This window comes from Erinaceus europaeus, chromosome 13, assembly GCF_950295315.1.
Source record: "Erinaceus europaeus chromosome 13, mEriEur2.1, whole genome shotgun sequence".
Lineage (NCBI taxonomy): Eukaryota > Metazoa > Chordata > Mammalia > Eulipotyphla > Erinaceidae > Erinaceus > Erinaceus europaeus.
In genome coordinates, this window is record NC_080174.1 from 48,854,491 (window position 1) to 48,876,522 (window position 22,032).

Sequence of the window (22,032 nt, forward strand, 5' to 3'; positions counted from 1 at the left end):
TCTTGGGTATGGCAGAGAGAAATGGAGAGAGGAGGGGAAGACAAAGAGGGGGAGAGAAAGACACCTGCAGATCTGTTTCACCATCTGTGAAGCGACCCCCCTGCAGGTGGGGAGTCGGGGGCTCTAACCGAGATCCTTACACCGGTCCTTGCGCTTTGTGCCACCTGCGCTAGATCTGCACTACCGCCCGACTCCCTAAATTCATTTTTATTAGTGACTTAATAATGGCTTATAAGATCATAAAATTACAGGGGGTTTAGTTCCACACTGTACCTAGCACCATAGTTCTATGCTCCCTCCCTCCTCCCATAACCACTGTAGTTTTCACAGTCCTACAGATCATTTGGCTATTTATTTTTGTTAGAAGTTCATATATTTCAATTCTTTTTATTGTATATATGAACAAAATCATCCTTAAGTTGTCTTTCAAAGAAATGCAGGTCACTTTGTAACACATATAAGCCATAGCAGTAAGAGTCCTTGAACCCAAGGAACTGGAGGTTAAACTACTTGACTTAACCTCTTTCCACTCCCCCTACATTAAGAAAAAACTAAAGTAGAGTCAGTGGGTGGGCGGTAGCACAATCATTATGCAAAAGACTTTAATGTCTGAGGCTCCAGGGTTTCAGGTTTAATCCCAGGCACACCATAAATCAGATGTGTGCTCTGGCGAAAGCAAAACCAAACCAAACCGAAAAACAAGGTATCACTGAGATGTCTCATGGATCCTCCTCCCTTTTTTTTTTTTTTTTTAATTTTGTAAGAGAGGGTGAAAGAGAAGGGACAGTAAAGACACCACAGCACTGCACCACCCATGGAGTTCCCCTGGTGCCTTGATGCTCCTGTGTAGGGCCAAAGCTCCAACTCAGGCCTTCACAAATGCTAACACAATGCTCTGCTGGGTAAGCAGTCTCCTACTTCTCCAGCCCATTCATTATTACAGTAGTTTGTTCCAGAAAAATCATCTCAAGAGAAATGTCTCTTTAAGTAACAGTGAAAAGCCAGTGATTTAAAGATTTTAGCAAATTTATATAACCTGACATTTATACTCTAAATATTAGGGACACGAATGTCAGAACAGATTTGATTTATGTTTTTGTATTTGAAACCACAGAATCTGCTAAATATATGTATTTGCCAATGTTATATTTTGTCTGAACCTTGACTTTTCTCCAACTCAAGTCCCTCTACATTCTCCTCTTCAAACAAAATGTGATCTATGTAAGTTTAGAAAAGGTTATGTTCGACTAAATGTTTCAATAAAGAAAAAAAAAAAAGCTTTGGAAATCGCCCACATTTGACGTTGCTAAACTTAAGTACAATAATGTCACATGTACTTGTACAGTACTGTGGGCACGCCTCAATCCCTCCCTCTTTCCTAACCCAAATTCCCCAGATCCTAGAAATCCAGCCCTTCGGCCCTCCAGAGGCGTCTTTCTCAACGTAAAGCACAATTTGAAACATAAGCTCCTGATTAAACAGTGATTCCATAGGCAACTGCGAGGGAGCCTGGACACCCCTGGGCCTAGAGAAGGTGCGAGGGGTGTAGGCAGGGGCAGGGGGAGTGGGCAACGCCGCTGGTTGGTGCCTGAAATCTGTGCGTTGCCCCTTTAATTGTGTCCCCAGCCCTCGGGCGTTTCTGTCCAACGCCCACGTCAGCAAATACCTTTTGTTTCTCTCACATTGGGGCTACTTGTTTTAGGGCGCAAAGGAGCAGCTTCGAAAAGGGCTATTTCCCCCGCCGGGAACCAGGACTCTACCCCGGCCAGCGCGCGACCCGCCGGAGCGTCGCGGCCCGCGGTAAGTGCTGCGCCCGGCGCGGGCGGAGGACGGGCGGGGCGTCGGGGCCGCCCGGGACGGGCCGCGAGCCTGGCTGCGGGCGGAGGCGCCGCGGGTTCCGGGCGGCACCGGCGACGGCGGCAGGAAGCGGCCGGGGCGCGGCGCCCCCAGACGTCCGGGGCCCGGACAGCGGCGGGAGGCGCAGAGGCGCGCGGGCGCCATTTGCAGCCGGGGGCGCAGCGGCGGCGGCGCGCCGCCTCCGAGGGGCTGGAGACGCTCACAAAGGCGGCGCGGGCGGGCGGCGGCGGCGGGGCGCCCGGGTTGTCGGAGCCCGCGGCCGCCGCTCTGGCGCCCGGCCGCCCGGGAGGGGCTGCGGGACAATGGCCGCGCCGTCCCGCCCGGCCCGGCCGCAGCGCGGGGAAAGGCGGGAAGGCGCGCGGAGCCTCCTGGCGGCGGGCGGGCGGGCGGCGGGGCCGGCGCGGGGCGTGTCTGCGGCCGCCGGGCGCCGGGGCTCGCGGAGGGTGGGCGGGCGGCGGGCGGCGCGCAGGGCTGGGCGGCCTGTACGCTGCGCCCAACGCGGGGCTGGCGGTCGGGGAGCCCCGGTTAGCACCCAGGTGACGTCAGGTGCTTCCTCAGGAGCCTGTTTCTCCATTCACCCCCCACCCTTTGGTTTTAAATTTGATGCGACATCCTAGTTTAACGCCTAAAGCATACTGGGCTACAGTATTTTACGATGAATCACAGACATGGTACGCAACTTTACCTATGTAGACTGTCCCCCCCCTTTTTTTTTTAAGTTAGCAGCATTGCTTCTTTTCCTTCAAATAAGCTTATTTCTCGATGGTGGTAGCCTCCAGGACCCACAGCTTTCTAAGACTTGCTTTTCTCCCATTTTTGCTCCGGCTTATGGTGAGGTGGTGGTGGGGGATCCAACCTGGGGCTTTGGAGCCTCAGGCATGAGTCTCTTTGCATGACCATTATGCTATTTACACCACCCACTTCTTTTAAAATTGAGACGCATGGCAAAATATTTATTAGTTTTAGTCAAAGAAGTGTTTGGAAGCAGTAAATTTCCACCTAGTGGGCTTTTCACTACACATCTTTCTATTCCTTTTTTAATATCGGCAGAACTTTAGTAAATGGAGTGCTTCCATGTATATGAATTATTCAGTTGAATTTCCTATAAAACAACGACCCAGTCTGGAGGCTAGCTATTCCACTTTTCAGAAGAGGAAATGAGTTAAGCGTGGTTTCACCTCTAAACCAAGTGGAGAATGACAGCCTTCCAGCACCCTTGCCTCCTACTCCTGTTCTCCATCCCTCACAAAGGTACTTTTAGAGTCTTCCAGAAAGCATGTTTATCTCATGTCTCTTGCTCTAAAAACTTTAACTGATCTTTATCAGAAAGAATTCTCAGCAGATGAAGAATGGAGGCCCAACTTCCTTTTACAGTCTTTTTTTTTTTTTTACCCCAGAGCATTATCCGGCTCTGGCTTGGTGGTGCTGGGGATTGAATTTGAGACTTTTTGCTGCCTCAAGCATTGAAAGTTTTTTTTTTTTTTTAATGAGAGTGATAGAGGGAGAGATGAAGGGAGGGAGAGAGACTAGAGCACTGCTCAGCTCTGATTTATAGTGGTGCTGGGATTTGAACCTGGGACCTTGGAGCCTCAGGCATGAAAGTCTCTTTGCATAACCATTATGCTGCCTCCCCAGTCTGGCATTGAAAAGCCTTTTCTTTTTCATATTTTATTCATTTATAGTATAGAGACAGATAGAAATTGAGATGGAACAGGGTTATAAAGATGGAGAGCAGGGAGTCGGGCGGTAGCGCAGCGGGTTAAGCGCACGTGGCGCAAAGCGCAAGGACTGGAGTAAGGATCCCAGTTCGAGCCCCGGCTCCCCACCTGCATTGGAGTTACTTCACAGGCGGTGAAGCAGGTCTACAGGTGTCTTTCTCTCCCCCTCTCTGTCTTCCCCTCCTTTCTCTATTTCTCTCTGTCCTATCCAACAACGGCAACATCAATAATAACTACAACAGTAAAACAAGGGCAACAAAAGGGGATAAAATAAATAATAAAAAAAAAAAGATAGGGAGACCTGAGACCTGTATCACTGTTTCACATCTGGCAAAGCTTCCTCACAGCAGACAAGGACTGGATTCTTTTGTTTTGTTTAAAGATGTTATTTATTTATTTATTTATGAGAAAGATAGGAGGAGAGAGAAAGAACCAGAGATATTCTGGCACATGTGCTGCCGGGGATCGAACTTGGGACCTCATGCTTAAGAATCCAGAGCTTTATCACTGTGCCACCTCCGGGACCACAGGACTGGATTCTTGAACTTTGTAACTTGTGCACTCAAATAAGCGTTCCACTGCAAGGCCCACTTGGAAGTTTTTTTCTTTTTTGCACAACAAAAAAACCCTGCCTATGCTATCTCCCCACCCCTCTTAGATAGTTTTATCTTCCCCAAACCTAGGGTATGGATAGATATAACCCCTAGAGAGAAGGCCACTGGTGGTCCAGAGATAAAGCATTGGATTCTCAAGCATGAGCTCCTAAGTTCAGTCCCCAGCAGAACATGTACCAGAGTGATGTCTGCTTTCTTTTTCATCAGAGCACTGCTCAGCTCTAGCTTGTAGTAGTGTAGAGGATTGAACCAGGGACTTTGGAGCCTCAGGCATGAGAGTCTCTTGCATAACTATTATGCTATCTACTCCTGCCCTCTCCTTTCTTATAAATAAACAAATAAATAAATAAATAAAATCTTAAGGAAAAAAAAGAATAAAAGAGTGAGATGGTCACTGATAACCAGAAGTCAGATATCTTTACATCTGGAAAATAGCCCGACTACACAAACATGGGAGGTGAGGCCTGCCACCCTTGGCTGAATGGAGCAGGTAACAGCTTAGGTTCTAAGATGTCACTAGGAGCTATCTTGAGTAACTGGGTTCCTTCCAGGTATGCAAATTTCAGACCACTGGAAAGATAGCAGGATGGGGGGGGCAGAGAATAGCATAATGATTATATAGAGACTGCCATGCCAAGTCCTAGGTTCAATACCCCACACCACCATAAGCCAGAGCTGAGTAGTGCTATGTTAAAAAAAAAAAAAACTATGATAAATAAAAATTAAAATAAAAAATAACATAGTACCCTGCAAGACTTTATCTCATGGCCTTGAAATCACCAGTTCTGCTGTTGGTAATATTTGGACCCCAGGAAACACTTTTAAAAATTGTTTTATTGGGAGCCAGGTGGTGGCACAGTGGGTTAAGTGCACATGGCGTCAAGCACAAGGACCGTAGTAAGGATCCCTGTTCAAGCCCCTGGCTCCCCACCTGCAGGGGGATCGTTTCACAGGTGGTGGAGCAGGTCTGCAGGTGTCTATCTTTCTCTCCCCCTCACTGTCTTCCCCTCTTCTCTCTATTTCTTTCTGTCCTATCCAACAACAATGACAGGAATAACAATAATAATAACAGCAACAATGATGATAAACAACAAGGGCAACAAAAGGGAAAAATGAATAAATAAATAAAGTTTAAAAAAATTTTAAAAATGTTTTAATGAGGAAAGAGAGGAGAGATACCAGAGCACTGCTCAGTTCTGGCTTGTCGTGGTGCTGGGCCTGGGGACTTCAGAACCTTAGGCTCAAGAGCCTTTTGCATAATCATTATGCTGTCTCCATAGCCCTCCAGGAAACACTTTGTAAAAAGAGTAATGCTTAGGATCCCAGTTCAAGCCCCTATCTTCCCCCCTGCAGGGGAGTGGCTTCACAAGTGGTGAAGCAGGTCTGCAGGTGTCTCTTTCTCTCCCCCTCTCTGTCTTCCCCTCTTCTCTCCATTTCTTTCTCTGTCCTAACAATGATGACATCAATAACAATAATAACTACAATAGAAAAAGGGCAACAAAAGGGAATAAATGAATAAATATTTTTTAAAAGATATTAGGGTGGTCTGGGAGGTGGCACAGTGGACAAAGCATTGGATTTTCAACCATGAGGTCCTGAGTTCGATCCCTGGCAGCACATGTACCAGAGTGATGTCTGGTTCTTTCTCTCCTCCTATCTTTCTCATGAATAAATAAATAAATTCTAAAAAAAAAAAAAAAAGATATTAGGGAGTCGGGCGGTAGCTCAGTGGGTTAAGCTCATGTGGTACAAAGCGCAAGGACTGGCGTAAGGATCCCGGTTCGAGCCCCCAGCTCCCCACCTGCAGGGGAGTCACTTCAAAAGCAGTGAAGCAGGTCTGTAGGTGTCTGTCTTTCTCTCCCCCTCTCTGTCTTCCCCTCCTCTCTCCATTTCTCTCTGTTCTATCCAACAATGACATCAGTAACAACAATAATAATAACTACAAGGGCAACAAAAGAATAAGTAAATATTTAAAATAAAAGAGTAATGCTTGATTTGCAATCATATGTATATATATATATATATATATATTTTTTTTTTTTTGAAAGAGAAATTGAAGGGGAGTGGGGAGGTATAGAGGGAGACCTGCAGCACTGCTTCACCGCACATGAAGCTTCCCCCAGCAGTTGGGCATGGAGGGCTTGAATCAACATCCTTTGGCACTATAATATGTGTGCTCACTATCTGACCCCTAATGCTTGATTTGTTCCCCCCCCCCGGGGGGGAGAGAAAAATACTTTTATTACCAAAGGCAGTTCAGATAAGTTGAAGGGGTTGGTGGCACACCTGGTTAGGTGCACATTATCAAATAAGTGATGGGACAAGCCTATTACAAAAAAACACACAGAAGCCCGTTACATTAATTTGAAAATTCATGAAATCGAATCACTCATGCATCCAAGGAGGTAGTTGCCAACATCTGAAATTCTGGTGTCAACTGCACGTGTTGGGCCACTCATCATTGTGAAGTTGTATCTGATTGATCCTATAATATTTAAATCTTATTTTTATGTGTAATTAATTTTTTAATTAGTGTGTTTATTTATTGGATAGAGACAGCCAGAAATTGAGAGGGGAGGGGGAAATAGAGAGGGAAAGAAACAAAGATACCTGTAGCCCAGCTTCACTGCAGGCAAAGCTTTCACCCTACGGATGGGGACTGGGGGCTTGAACTTGGGTCCTTATGCACTGTAACATGTGCACTCAACCAGGTGCACCAACACTCGTCCCCGTAATTAATTTTTTATTGGTGATTTTTATTATTATTATTTTTTAATTTAAAATCTTATTTCATGAGAGACTGGCGCACCACATAATGGACTGAACCTGGCTGCTTTGGTATGCATGGCAAGCACTGTCTTCTGAACCACCCTTTTTTGTTTGTTTGTCTTTTATTTTATGTACTAGGACAGAGATAAATTAAGAGGGAGGTTGAGCTAAAGAGACACCTACAGCACTGCTTCGCCGCTAGTGAAGCTCCCTCCCCCTTGCAGGTAACATATGTGCTCAACCAGGTATGCCAGCTGTGCCCCCCACCCTCCTTTTTTTTAAAACCAGAACACCACTCAGATCTGGTTTATGGTGGTGTTGGGGAATGGACCTGGGACTTTGGAGCCTCTGGCATAACCATTATGCTCTCCAAACAAACGAAACGAAAAACAGTTCCTGACTGAAAGGCTTAATCCTTTCTTTTTATTATTATTTATTTATTCATTATTGAATAGACACAAAGAGAAATTGAGAGAAGAGGGAGAGAGACTTACAGCCCTGCTTCTCCCACTGAAGGTGGGGACCAGGGGCTTGAACCTGGGTTCTTGCGCACTGTGATGTGAGCACTTAACCAACCAGTTGCGCCACTGCCTGGCCCCATAGGCTTAACTTTTTGCTGAGTGCTGACCGACTGTAGTGGCTCTGCACATGGGCCTCAGGTCTGAGGCAGCGGAGCTTCAGATTCAAATGCCAGTCTCTCACTAGAAGCCAGAGGTTCAAGCCTCTGGTAAAAACAAAACAAAACAAAAACTCTTTCAACGCCATATTTTTTTTCTTTTTTTTTTTTTCCAGTTTTTATTTGTGTTTAATAGTGGGTTACAAGATTGTCGGATTACAGTATATGGTTCCACAGCCACCATCTCTCTACCTTCCTCTCTCTCTCTCTTTATTCCCATCAGGATTATTGCAGGGGCTCAATGCTTTTGAGAGGAATCCACAGCTCCTGGTAGCCATTCCCCCACCCCACATCCCCCCCTCCTTTCACTCTACAGAACAGAGAGAAATTGAGAGAAAAGGAGAGAGATGCAGCACTGCTTGACACCTCATGAAGCTTCCCTCTTGGCAGGTGGGGACTTGGGCCTTGCACCCAGGTCCTTGTGCATGATAACATATGTGGAACTGCCCATCTCCCATTTTACATGCTTTTAATATTTTGTTAATAGTTGAAGGATTTGATGTATGTTTTTGAGGGAAGTTTTTGCTACTTCACTCAACATTGGTGAGTGGGCTCTTGTTGCAGTCTCTCTCCATCTTACTCAGATTAAAAGTCAAGGCCTGCTGATACAGGTCCGTCTCACAGTCTAATCAGCCCTTTCTGACTTCATCTGTCATTGTTCTCCCCTCCTTTCTTGTCCTCCACTGCCTATTTGACCTGCCTCAGAACCCTTGCACTTGCTACTGTAAAATCTCCCTGGAACACTTCTTTGCCCCTGGAACATTTTCTCTTTACTTCTCTCCTTTCTCTTCTCTTTTCTTTCCTCTTCTTTTTCTTAAATTGCCATTAGAGTTATTAGCTGGGGCTTGGTGTCGGCACTAAGATTATCCACCACTCCAGAAGCCATTTCTTTTTTTTTTTTAATTTATTATTTATTCCCCTTTGTTGCCCTTGTTGTTTTATTGTTGTCATCGTTTTTGGATAGGACAGAGAGAAATGGAGAGAGGAGGGGAAGACAGAGGGGGAGGGAAAGACAGACACCTGCAGACCTACTTCACCCTGTAATGTTATTTTCATCTACCTTTGATTCTAATGAAATTGTGAATTCTGTAATGCTACTAGGATTAAAATACATATTTAAGTCTTTGAAAAGACTTATTCAGGGGGCCTGGCGGTGGCACATCTGGTTGAGCGCACATGTTACAATACACAATGACTTGGGTTTGAGCCCCTGGTCCCCACCTGCAAGCAGGAAGCTTCATAAGCAGGGAAGCAGTGTTGCAGATGTCTCTCTGTCTCCCTATCACCCCCTTCCTTCTTGATATCTGTCTGTATCTATCCAATAAATAAATAAATATAATAAATTTTTAAAAGACTTATTCAGAGTTGGTAGAGATAGCATAATGGTTATGCAAAGAGACTCTCCTGCATGAGGCTTCAAAGTCCCAGGTTCAATATTCCGCACCACCACAAACCAGAACTGAAAATAAAATAACAGCACACACCAAAAAAAAAAAGATAAGAAAAGAAAAAGAAAGACGTGAAAAGACTTATTTAGGCTAGCGAAATAGTTCACTTGGATAGTGCATTGCTTTGCTATATGTCCTACCCAGGTTTGAGCCTGGCTCACGACAATGAAGGAAGCCTTCTGTTTCTGTCTCTGTATCTCTCTCTCTGCCTTTCTACTTTTCTGTCTCTATAAAAACAAACACCGGGGAGTCGGGCTGTAGCGCAGCGGGTTAAGCGCAGGTGGCGCAAAGCACAAGGACCGGCATAAGGATCCCGGTTCGAACCCCGGCTCCCCACCTGCAGGGGCGTCGCTTCACAGGCGGTGAAGCAGGTCTGCAGGTGTCTATCTTTCTCTCCTCCTCTCTGTCTTCCCCTCCCTCTCTCCGTTTCTCTCTGTCCTATCCAACAACGACAACAACAATAATAACTACAACAATAAAACAACAAGGGCAACAAAAGGGAATAAATAAAATAATAAAAAAATAATAAAAAAAAAAAACACCACGGGGCTGGGGGGGGGGGCGGTGGTCAGATGGTAGCGCAGCAGGCTAAGCGCACATGTCACAAAGCACAAGGACCAGTGTAAGGATCTCGGTTCCAGCCCCGGCTCTCCCCACCTGCAGGGGGCTCGCTTCACAAGCGGTGAAGCAGGTCTGCAGGTGTCTATCTTTCTCTCCTCCTCTCTGTCTCCCCTCCTCTCTCGAATTCTCTCTGTCCTATCCAACAATAACATCAATGGCAACAAGGGCAACAAAAGGGAAAAATGGCCTCCAGGAGCAGTGGATTTGTAGTACAGGCACTCCCTAGAGGCAAAAACAAAAAACCACCAAGGAGATTTATTTACTCATTGGGGGAGAGAGAGAGAACCAGAGCATCACTCTGGCACATATGATTCTAATAGAACTTGCAAGCCTAGCACCTAGCCACTGTGCCATCTCCCAGGCCACAATATTGAACTCTTAAAGATATTTTAAATGCTTAAGTGAAATAAATCAGAAACAGAAGGATGAATATGGGATGATCTCACTCTCAGGCAGAAGTTGAAAAACAAGATCAGAAAAGAAAATACAAGTAGAACCTGAACTGGAATTGGCGTATTGCACCAAAGTAAAAGACTCTGGGATGGGTGGGGAGAATACAGGTCTAAGAAGGGTGACAGAGGACCTAGTGGGGCTTGTATTGTTATATGGGAAACTGGGGAATGTTATGCATATACAAGCTATTGTATTTACTGTTGAATATAAAGCATTAATTCCCCAATAAAGAAAGTGAAAAAAAAAAGATATTTTAAATGCTACTAGTTGTATTTTGGGAGTCCCATATGAATTAATAGAAATTCTTGTTTCAACTTACAGACTCAAAGACTGAAAAAAGACAGTTTGAAAAATAGATCTAGTCCTTTTTTGGGGTTAGTTTGTGTTATGCCACTTCAATTTTATGGAATTTCTATGTTTGTACCAGTTTTCATTAATGGAAAGAAACTCAAAGATGATATTTATTTTATGACAAAAGGTGAAAAAGAGCTTTCAGTACTTGTTTTCCAGACACCTGCAGCAATGCTTCACCACTCAGGAAGTTTTCCCCTTGCCGGTGAGGAGCAGGGGTGGGGGTGGGGGGGTCCTTAAGCATAGCAATTTGTGAGCTCAACCTAGTGCACCACCTCCAGAACCTGTGATGTTTCACACCAGCCATTCTAGTATTACCAGATGGTTCTTTCTATAGCTGTATGTAACTGGATATACCATGTCACAAGTTATGTCATGTTCAAAATTCAACTGTGGGCTATATCTAATATGGCAAAGCTATGAGCTGAAAACTGCTAAGTTTGGACAGACCATTATGAAAATCATGCATGACTATAGCTTCTATTTTCTTAGTGGTGCACCTGGTTGAGTGCACATGTTACAATGCGCAAGGACCCAGGTTTGAATCCCCCAGTCCCCACCTACAAGGGGAAAGCTTTGCGAGTAATGAAGCAGGGATGCAGGTGTCTCTCTCTCTCTCTCTCCCTCTCCCTCTCCCCTATTCTCTTGATTTCTGGCTGTCTCTATCCAATAAATAAAGATAATAAAAAAAATAAAAAGACAGAAATAGAGAGGGAAGGGGAGAGACAGAGAGACACCTGCAACACTGTTTCACCACTCATGAAGCTTTCCCCCCTGCAGGTGAGGACTGGGGGCGTGAACCCGGGTCCTTGTGCATTGTAACATGCACCCAACCAGGTGCGCCACCATCCAACACTATTTATTTATTTATTTATTTATTTATTTATTTATACCAGAGCACTGCTCAGCTCTGGTGCAAGGGATTGAACCTGGGACTTTAGAAGCCTTAGGCATGAGTTTGCTGTCTACCCCCACCCTGACTGTAGCTTCTATATTCAAATGCATTATTGATCTTCATACTCAAATTGTGTTGCTCACTTAAATTTGGCTGAGCCATAGAATAAGGCATAACCTGAAAGCAAAAAAAAAAAAAAGTTAAGGTGCAAAATAATATTTTTAAAAAAATATTTATTTATTTCCTTTTGTTGCCCTTGTTTTATTGTTACAGTTATTATTGTTGTCGTCGTTGTTGGATAGAACAGAGAGAAATGGAGAGAGATGAGGGGAGAGAGAAAGATAGACACCTGCAGACCTGCTTCACCGCTTGTTAAGCGACTCCCCTGCAGGTGGGGAGCCGGGGGCTGGAACCAGGATCCTTACACAGGTCCTTGTGCTTTGCGCCACCTATGCTTTTTTTTTTTTTTTTTTTACAATTCCCACCGCCCAATCTCCATATCCCACCCCCTCCCCTGATAGCTTTCCCATTCTCTATCCCTCTGGGAGCATGGACCCAGGGTCATTGTGGGTTGCAGAAGGTAGAAGGTCTGGCTTCTGTAATTGCTTCCCCGCAAAACATGAGCGTTGACTGGTCGGTCCATACTCCCAGTCTGCCTCTCTCTTTCCCTAGTAGGGTGGGTCTCTGGGGAAGCTGAGCTCCAGGACATATTGGTGGGGTCTTCAATCCAGGGAAGTCTGGCCAGCATCCTGATGACACCTGGAACCTGGTGACTGAAAAGAGAGTTAACATATGAAGCCAAACAAATTGTTGAGCATGCGCCACCTACGCTTAACCCGATGCGCTACAGCCCGACTCCCAATAATCTTTACTGTTAGGAATATATGGGAACATTAGTCCTACTGGTGTGAGGAGAGCTTACTGACAGTCTAAAGTGCATGAATGAAGTCTAATGAGCTAAATACAAAAGAGAGCTGTTTACAAAAGTGTCAAATAGTAAAACTTAATATATCAAGAGCCTACTCGGGCCAGAACATGAATATATGAATATATATATATATATATATATATTTTTTTTTTTTTTTAACCAGCTCTGGCTTATGGTAGTGTTGGGGATTGAACCTGGGACTTTGGAGCCTTAGGCATGAGAGTCTCTTTGCATAACCATTATGCTTTCTCCCCCGCCCAATATCCTCTTATACTTATTGATAGAGTATATCTTTTTACACCAAAGAATGCTTGAGTCTCTCTTTGGTTTGGCAATCTTGGGCCCAGGCTAAAACCACATCATACTGGGGAGAATGGGATTCGATCCTGGGGCCTCAAACTTGACAAAGGAAAGACTAGCCCACCACTGGGCTGGTGCCCTGGCTCTGTTGGTGATTGTTTCTTCACTTTTGCTGATGTTTTCTGATAGATGAGAGAAAGCTCTTAAGGTGATGTTTCTCTTCACTGTTTTTTTTTTTTTTTAATTTTTTATCTATAAAATGGAAACAATTCCACTCAATTCCCGCCACGGAGTGCCATATCCCATTCCCTCTCCTAATAGCTTTCTTATTCTTTAACTCTCTGAGAGCATGGACCCAGGGTCATTATGGGGTGCAGAAGGTGGAAGGTCTGGCTTCTGTAGTTGCTTTCTTGCTGAACATGGGCATTGACAGGTTGATCCATACTCCCAGCCTATCTCTATCTTTCCCTAGTGGGGCAGGGATCTGGGGAGGTGGGGCTCCAGGGCACATTGGTGGGGTCGTCTGCCCTGAGAAGTCCAGTTGGCATTATGGTAGCATCTGGAACCTGGTGGCTTGAAGAAGAGTTAGGATAGAAAGCAAAGCAAATTGTTGACTAATCATGAACCTAAAGGCAAGAATATTGTGGATAAAGATTTGGGGTCTCCATTTTGGAAAAAGCTAGTAGGTCTATTTTAGGTATATTCCAAGGGGCCCATGACCCAACTAGTTTTTGCCTGAGCCTGGCATCTAATATGCAGGTGGCCTAAGCTGTTGTCTGAGGGGGATGGTGTCATGGTTGGAAAAAGGACCAGAAAGCTGGATCAAGGAAGAGAGTAGCTCCTAAATACGGGAAAACTATATAAATATCGTTAACTGTAAACCCCATCGATCTGATCTGGGGCACATGGGCCTATGTAACCTCTGCATCCCTGCAGGTCTGAGCTCACATTCAGTGGTCACGGCTAGGAACATTCTAGGCTGCACCAATTTTAGGACCCGTCATCCTCGGGTGATAGGCAGAGTGTGCTATCCAATCTCCCTTTGGAGAATGGAACATTCCCTACCATTGTTGATTCACATTGAGGGCCATGTCCAATAGGGGCACACAGAGGGGTCTATGTTGTTCCTGATGGAGATGACCAGTGGCAGTGGTGAGAGGGATCTGTTAGAGGTCTAGGCCCATCATGTCTGTGTGGGAATCTCAGGACTCCCTGACTAGAGCGCCAGGTGATGGGGGTGGCCTGGTAGTGACTAAAGAGTCATCATTAAAGTCTGCCAGTCTCTGGCCCTTATTCAGCTTTTGTAGTCCTTACTTTGCTTTTTTTGTAGTCTTTACTTTATTTAGCTTTGGAGTGATTGAGGGACATGCAATAGAAGGTAGGTGAGCAGGGTATCTAGGTCTAAGTAGAAACTATTTCATTAGGTACTTTATGGTGTCTTTTAGGTCTTTCTGCTTCCTTGTTACATTTATTGACTCACTGCAAACTACGATGCACTTTTGCTTTAAGGTGTATGTTCCCCCCCAACTTCTGGATATATGCTCTTCATTGTTCTTAATGTTTGAGGAGATGCTGGACCTAGTAACTCTCAAGACAATGTGCTGGTAATTCTTCCACTCATAACACACTGACCAGTCTGTTTTTAGGATTTGCTCAACACATTCAGTTACTTTTGAATGTTATCTCCCCTTTAATTTGATTATATCTAGATTTTTAATTGGGAAAACAATCCTTTAAATTGCTCTCAATGAAATAGATTATATAAAGTGATTGAAGGAGTGGGGTGGGAGGTACACTGGGTAGAGCACACGTTACAGTGTTTAAGAACTGGCGTTCAAACCCCTAGTCCCCACCTGCAGAAGGGAAGCCTCACGAATGGTAAAGTGGTACTGCAGATGTCTTTCTTTTGCCAGCACTAACAACCGAAAACAGAAAAAAGGTGGTTCCTTTGGCTAAAGGCAGTATAATGGTTATACAAAAGACTTTCATGCCAGACGCTCTGAAGTTCCAGGTTTAATCCCTAACACTACTATAAGATAGAGCTGAGCAGTGCTCTGGTAAAATAAATGAATAAAAGTTGTTTCCTGGTGTATTGCACCAAAGTGAAAGACTCTGGGGTGAGGGTAGGGTTCAGATCCTGAAAGACAGAGGAGGGAGGACCTAGTTGTTATGTGGAAAATGGAGAAATGTTACACATGTACTATTTTATTTTACTGTTGACTATAAATCATTAATTCCCCTAATAAAGAAATTAAAAAAAAAAAGTTGGTTCCTGGTTAAACGCACACACTACATACAGCACACAAGGTTAAGTGCACATAGTACAAAGAGTAAGGACCCACGCAAGGATCCTGGTTCAAGCCCCCAGCTCCTCACCTGCTGGAGGGTCTGCTTCACAAGTAGTGAAGCGAGTCTGCAGGTGTCTTTCTCCCTCTCTATGGTGCCCTCCCCTCTCAATTTCTTTCTGTCCTATTCAGTAAAATAGAAAAAAAGGCAGCCAGGAGCAGTGAATTTGTAGTGCTGGCCCTGAGCCCCAGCAATAACTCCAGAGGTAAGGGGAAAAAAAAAAAGGAGAGACAGAAACACCACAACATGCCTGCACGATTCATGAAACTTTCACTGGAAGCTTGAACTGGGTCCTTACACATGAAAAAGTTTACATTTTACGGAGTGAGCTATTTTCCAGCCCTTTGTAATATATTATTTTAATATTGAAAATGTCTCCTTGCAGACTTTAATATTAAGTTTCAGGTTATAAATAAACAATTTAATTAATTTTCATAAACTAATGATCTGTGCCAAATTTTTTTATTTTTGCATTTTAAAGATTTTATTTATAATTTATGAAGAATGATAGGAGGAGAGAGAGAGAAAGAAAGAACCAGACATCACTCTGACATACATGCTGCCAGGAACTGAACAGGCCTCACACTGGAAAGTTCAGTGTTTTATTCACTGCGCCACCTCCTGGACCACACGGATTTAAAAAAAAAAAAATTATTGTCTTTATTTATTTATTGGATAGAAACAGCCATAAATTGAGAGGGAAGGGGGTGGTAGAGATGGGAGAGAGACAGAGAGACACGTGCAACATTGCTTCACTACTTGCAAAGCTTTCCCCCTGCAGGTAGGAACCAGGGGCTTGAACCCGGGTCCTTGCACATTATGAAATGTGTGTTCAGTCAGTTGCGCCAGCCGGCCCCCAGATTTTTTCCTTTATTTTAATGTTCATACCATTTTTTTTTTCCCCAGAGCACTGTTCAACTGTGGCTTATGGTAGTGCTGAGGATTGAACCTGGGATCTTTGGTGCGTCAGGGATGAAAGGCTCTTTGCATAACCATTGTGCTGTTTCCCCAGCACTGTACTTTTTTTTTTTTTTTTTTAAACTAGTGCACTGCTCTGCTCTGTGCACTCTACAGGGTGGTACGGGGGATTGAACCTGGAACTTTGGAGCCATAGGTATGAGAATCTTATTTTGCATAACCATTATGCTATCTACCTCCACCACCACCTCCACTTAAAATTTTTTTTTTTAACCAGAACATCCATTGGCTCTGGTTTCTGGTGGTGCTAGAGACTGAATCTAAGACCTCAGATTCTTTCTTTCTGTATTTAAAATTTTTATTATCAGGGGCCAGGTGGTGGCGCACCTGGTTGAGTGCACATGTTACAGTGTGCAAGGACCTGGGTTCAAGCTCCCGGCCCCCACCTGCAGGGGGAAAGCTTCACAAGTGGTGAAGCAGGGCTGCAGGTGTCTCTCTATCTCCCTCTCCATTTCTGTCTCTCTCTTTCTATCTCAATTTCTGGCTGTCTCTATCCAAATAAATAAAGATAATTAAAAAAATTTTATTATCTTTATTTTTTGGATAGAAACCGCTAAAAATTGAGAAGACAAGGAGAGGGAGAGGGAGAGAGACAGAGAAACACAATACTGCTTCACTACTTGCAATGCTTTCCCCCTGCAGGTGGGGACTGGGTGCTTGAACCTGGATCCTTGCACATTGTAACATGTGCACCACCACCCGGGCCCAGATTCTTTATTTTTACATGACTGATAAATATCCCCAGGAAATTTACTTAAAGTATCAATATATTGTGGTCTGAGAGGCGGTGGCGCAGTGGATAAAGCATTGGACTCTCAAGCGTGAGGTCCTGAGTTCAATACCTAGCAGCACATGTGCCAGAATGATGTCTGGGTCTTTCTCACTCCTCCTATCTTTCTCATGAATAAATAAATAAATAATTTTTAAAAATCAGTATATTTAAAGTGGTTATTTTCTCTCTCTACAGGGCAGTTCTTAGACAGACTGTGTTTGACTTGGGATCTGCTTTTTGCTTCATTCAGTCAGCTCTGCGGGGTTCTAAGAGCAACATTTCTAGTTTCCCAGGTATGAAAACTTTTAATTGCAGCTAACATGTCTATCATAAAAATACCTATATAAAAAGTAGAATTGTATAATTGTAGGTTATATGTTATTCTTCATCAAATGGGACTTTTTGATTGCAAATTCATTATATAATGCATTCAACATTTTGATCTTCTTGACCAAATATCCCAGTTCACTCATTGCCTAGTATTTATTTATTGAATAATTAGGAACAGAGAAACATCAAGAGGGAAGGAGGTGATATAGGTGGAGGGAGACAGAGAGACACCTGCAGTGCTACTTCATCACTCATGAAGCTTCCCCCTTGCTTGAACCTGGGTCCTTATACATTATATCAGTAGCATGTGTACTCTACAGGGTGTGCCACCATCTGGCTCCTCCATTGTTAGTTTCTATTTTTATTTTACGTACCTTATTTGATAGGACAGAGAAATCGAAGGGGAGGGAGATAGAGAGAGAGAGAGAAACCTGCAGCGTGACTTCACTGCTTCTGAAGCTTCACCCCTGCAGGTGGGGTCTGAGGGCTTGAACCTGGGTCCTTGTGCATGGCAATTTGCACTTAACCAGTTGCACCACCACCTGGCCCCCATTGCTTAGTTTCTTTAAGTCTTTTTTTTTTTTTATCATTTATTTATTTATTATTGGGTAGAGACAAAGAGAGATTGAGAGGGGAGGGTGAGTCAGAGGAGGGAGGAGCCAGAGAGACACTTGCAGCTTTACTTCACCACTGGTGAAGCTTTCCCCCTAGAGATGGGGAAAGCTTGCAGGAGCTTGCAATGTGTGTGCTTCACCAGGTATGCCACCTCCTGGCTGGCCCCCATTGTTTAATTTTAAAGCATTGATTCTCTGGTGTATGTGTCTCATGCATTCTACCTTAAGCAAAGTCTCACATTACTCAAAAGTTGGAGATTATCCAGACCAGTCTCCTCAATTTGTAGAGAAGCTCTGAAGTTAAAACTAGAAAAGGTAGCTTGTCCATGGACACATAATTTTTAGTGCTGGAACTATCAGAACTCTGGTTTTCCTGTTCTCTTCCCAACAGTGGTGAAGGCGTATAAACTCAGCAACTACATCCTCCATGACTGCCATCTGGGATAATGCCCTTTCCTGTAAAATAGCATAACAATATCAGTTAGCTGTGTGTTGAGTGTGTGAGAATGAAATGAATCACTGCACACTCCTACTTTTGTAGCTCTCAACACTCATGGAATTCTTTCCTTCTCAGATTATTCGCATCTTTCCCTTCTTTTTCATTCTTGCCACATTCAGACAATTCACCAGACTGACAGTTTTAATAGACTAGCTGTTCATTCACCTGTAGCTTGGTTTATTAGCTCTCTTTCTCAAGAAATACAGCCTCTTGCTTTTTCATGATGAAATGGCATCTTGTTACTTGTTCATGTGAATTTTGATTTAAATAAAGATACAGAATATTATTAATTGAGAATACCCAGGATTTGTTAATCTTGAAGTATAGCTCAGATCTGGGTAAATGTGAGACTGTTAACATTTTATCTACCTGTTTGATTTAAGAAAACAAAAAATTTTTATTCTGGAAATGGGAGATAGCATAATGACTATACAAAAAGCTTCCTTTTTAAAAAATTTATTTATAAAATGGAAGTATTGAAAAGACAATAGGCTAAAAGGGGTACAATTCCACAAAATTCCCACCATCAGAACTAAAAAAGCTTTCATACCTGAGGCTCCGAAGTCACAGATTCAATACCCTGCACTACCATAATGCAGAGCTGATCAGCACTCTAAAAAAATAAAATATAATAATAATAATAATAATTAAATAGAAAATAGTAAGTAAAAGAGGGCTGGGAAGACAGCATAATGGCTATGGAGGAAAAAAAAAGTCATGCCTGAGGCTCTGAGGTTCCAGGTTCAGTCTCCAGTACCACCATAAGGCAGAGCTGAGTAGTGCTTTGGCATCTATGTATCTCTCCATTAAAATAATAATATATATATATTTTAAATATTTTTCTTTTTTTTAATATTTATTTTATTTATTTATTCCCTTTTGTTGCCCTTGTTGTTTTATTGTTGTAGTTATTATTGTTGTTATTGGATAGGACAGAGAGAAATGGAGAGAGGAGGGGAAGACGGAGAGGAGGAGAGAAAGATAGACACCTGCAGACCTGCTTCACCGCCTGTGAAGCGACTCCCCTGTAGGTGGGGAGCTGGGGTTCGAACCGGGATCCTTATGCCGGTCCTTGTGCTTTGCGCTTAACCCGCTGCGCTACAGCCCGACTCCCAATAATAAAATATTTTTTAAAATAACAAAAAAAGAAGAAAGATCGGGGTGCTAGGGTAGTGTCTTCGGAGAGAGAAGAGACCAGGAACTCTTGGTGGAGAGGGAACGCAAATCTTTATTCATGAGGACGCTCCAGAGTCCTGTGTGAGCATAGCGGGTTTAGGCCACGTGGAGCTAGCAAAATGGCCGCCTGCCGCTGTGCACGCCAGCCCTTCTCCAGGTCAGGACACCTAAGAGAGAGAGAGAGAGAGAGAAAGAGAGAGTGAAACCAGGAACAGCAGCGGGTTTTATAGGGTAAATACAAAAGTGGCAGGTCAAGACGGAATTGGCTAGGGAAGAGGGTGGAGAACAGAAAAAGGCATTCTGGGAACCTCCTTAGTTGCGGTTGCTGTAGTTTTAGCTGGCTGGTGGGAATTAGCAATACCCTGAGGGGATAACGTGGTGGTGGAGGAGTCATTTTTAAAACAAGGCAGAAGATTGATATGTAAATAATAATACTCGAATGGAAGTATGGTGGTTTGTGGGTCCTGCCTAACTCAACCACATCTGCACAATTTTCCAACACGGGGGTAAATAGCTTAATGGTTATACAAAGAGACTCTCACTCCTGAGGCTCCAAAGTCCCAGGTTCAATCCCCTGCACCACCATAAGCTCAAGCTGATCAGTACACTGGTAAAAATAAATAAGAAAAAGGAAAGAAAATATATTTATATAACTGAAATGTATCTTGTGTAAAGTCTCCCTCTCGGCTTAGTCTCCTATCTTCCAGATCCTACTCATCTCCAAATAACAGCCTCTTTTCTGAATTCCTTATGGGTGAGATATATCTAGGGCTTCTATTTATTTTTCCTTCCTATTTTTTTTTTTTTGCCGTTTTAAAACCCTAATTATGGGGCTAGTGATATAACTTACTTGAGAATGCGTACGCCTGTTTTCTTCTGGCTATATTAGTAGTATCAAGCTTTTTTGTTTTTTATTTTTTTTTTACGTTGAACAGGAAATAATGATATATTGAGATTTTTTTTTTATTTCAGTTTTTTTTTTTTCATTGCTATCAGGGTTTTGTCTGGGATTTAGTACCTGCATGACAAATCCACTGTTCTTGGTGGCCATTTTTTCCCCTTCTTTCTTTCTTTATTTGATAGGACGGAGAGAAATTGAGAGAGGAGGGGGAGATAGAGAGGAAGAGAAACCTCTGCAGTACTTGCTTTACCACTTGTGAAGCTTCCTACCTGCAGGTGGGGAGCAGGGGCTCGAACTCTAGTCTTTGTGCATTGTAATGTGTGTGCTTAACCAGGTGCACTACCGCCCAGCCCCCTGTTTAATTTTTCATTTCTTGGTGGAGCTGGAGACTTGTTCATATACAATTTCATCACCCCCAAGTCATATATATATATAAAATGAAAGAGAGATACGAAGACTCATCACAGCACTGGAGTTTTCCAAGTGCTATCTGGTACTCCTGTGTGGTGCTGCGGCTCCAAGCTTGGCCCCACTCAACATATTACGTATTCAGTGAGTTGTCTCTAGTCTAGAATTTATTTATTTCCCTCCAGGGTGATTGCTGGGACTTGGAGCAGGCACTATAAATTCTCTGCTCCTGGAGGCCTTTTTTAAAAAAAAAATCTTTATTGGGGGTTTAATGTTTTACAGTCAACAGTAAATACAATAGTTTGTACGTGCATAACCTTTCTCAGTTTTCCACATAACAATACAACTCCCACTAGGTCCTCTGCCATCCTTTTCCAGGACCTGTACTCTCCCCACCACCACCCCAGAGTCTTTTACTTTGGTGCAATACACCAACTCCAGTTCAGGTTCTACTTGTGTTTTCTCTTCTTACCTTGTTTTTCAACTTCTGCCTGTGAGTGAGATCATCCCATAATCATCCTTCTGTTTCTGACTTATTTAATATGATTTCTTCAAGCTCCATCCAAGATGGGCTGAAAACAGTGAAATCACCACTTTTTAAAATTTTTAAGAAATATTTATTTATTCCATTTTGTTGCCTTTGTTTTATTGTTGTAGTTATTGTTGTTGTTATTGATGCCATTGTTGTTGGGTAGGACAGAGAGAAATGGAGAGAGGGGGGAGAGAAAGATAGATACCTATAGACCTTCTAAACCACCTGTGAAGTGAATCCTGTGCAGGTGAGGAGTCAGGGGCTCGAACTGGAATTCTTACGCTGGTCCTTGTGCTTCACACCATGTGTGCTTAACCTGCTGTGCTACTGCCCCACTCCCTGAAATCACCATTTTTAATAGCTGAGTAGCATTCCATTGTGTATATATACCACAGCTTGCTCAGCCACTCATCTGTTGTTGGACACTTGGGTTGCTTCCAGGTTTTGCCTATTACAAATTGTGCTGCTTTGAATATAGATATACACAAATCTTTTTGGATGGTTGTGTTGAGTTCGTTGGGATATATCCCCAGGAGAGAAATTGCAGAATCATAGGGTAGGTACATTTCTAGCCTCCTGAGAGTTCTTCAAACTGCTTTCCACAGAGGTTGGACCAATTTACATTCCCACCAGCACTGCAGGAGGGTTCCTTTGACCCCACAACCTCTTCAGCATTTGTTGCTGCTACCTTTTCTGATGTATGACATTCTCACAGGAGTGAAATGGTATCTCGTTGTCTTTATTTGCAATCAAAGACTTGGAGCATTTTTTCGTGTGTTTCTCTGCCTTTTGGATCTCTTCTGTGGTGAATATTCTGTCCGTGTCCTCTCCCCACTTCTGGATGGG

At 43.5% G+C, this 22,032-nt stretch overlaps 1 protein-coding gene and 1 long non-coding RNA gene across 4 annotated transcripts in view; both read left to right on the forward strand.

The window, feature by feature from the left end:
• Positions 1 to 22,032, forward strand: part of LOC132542810 (uncharacterized) — a 383,400-nt gene that overhangs the window by 160,723 nt on the left and 200,645 nt on the right. The window lies entirely within an intron of this gene.
• ZBTB8A (zinc finger and BTB domain containing 8A) overlaps positions 1,384 to 22,032 on the forward strand; it is a 48,796-nt gene continuing 28,147 nt past the window's right edge. The window contains exons 1-3 of one of the 3 annotated variants that reach the window (XM_060205791.1): positions 1,384 to 1,534; positions 1,703 to 1,800; positions 16,922 to 17,019. The gene's annotated coding sequence lies outside the window, so the exon portion shown is untranslated. The other 2 variants (XM_060205793.1, XM_060205792.1) reach the window with 2 other exon arrangements.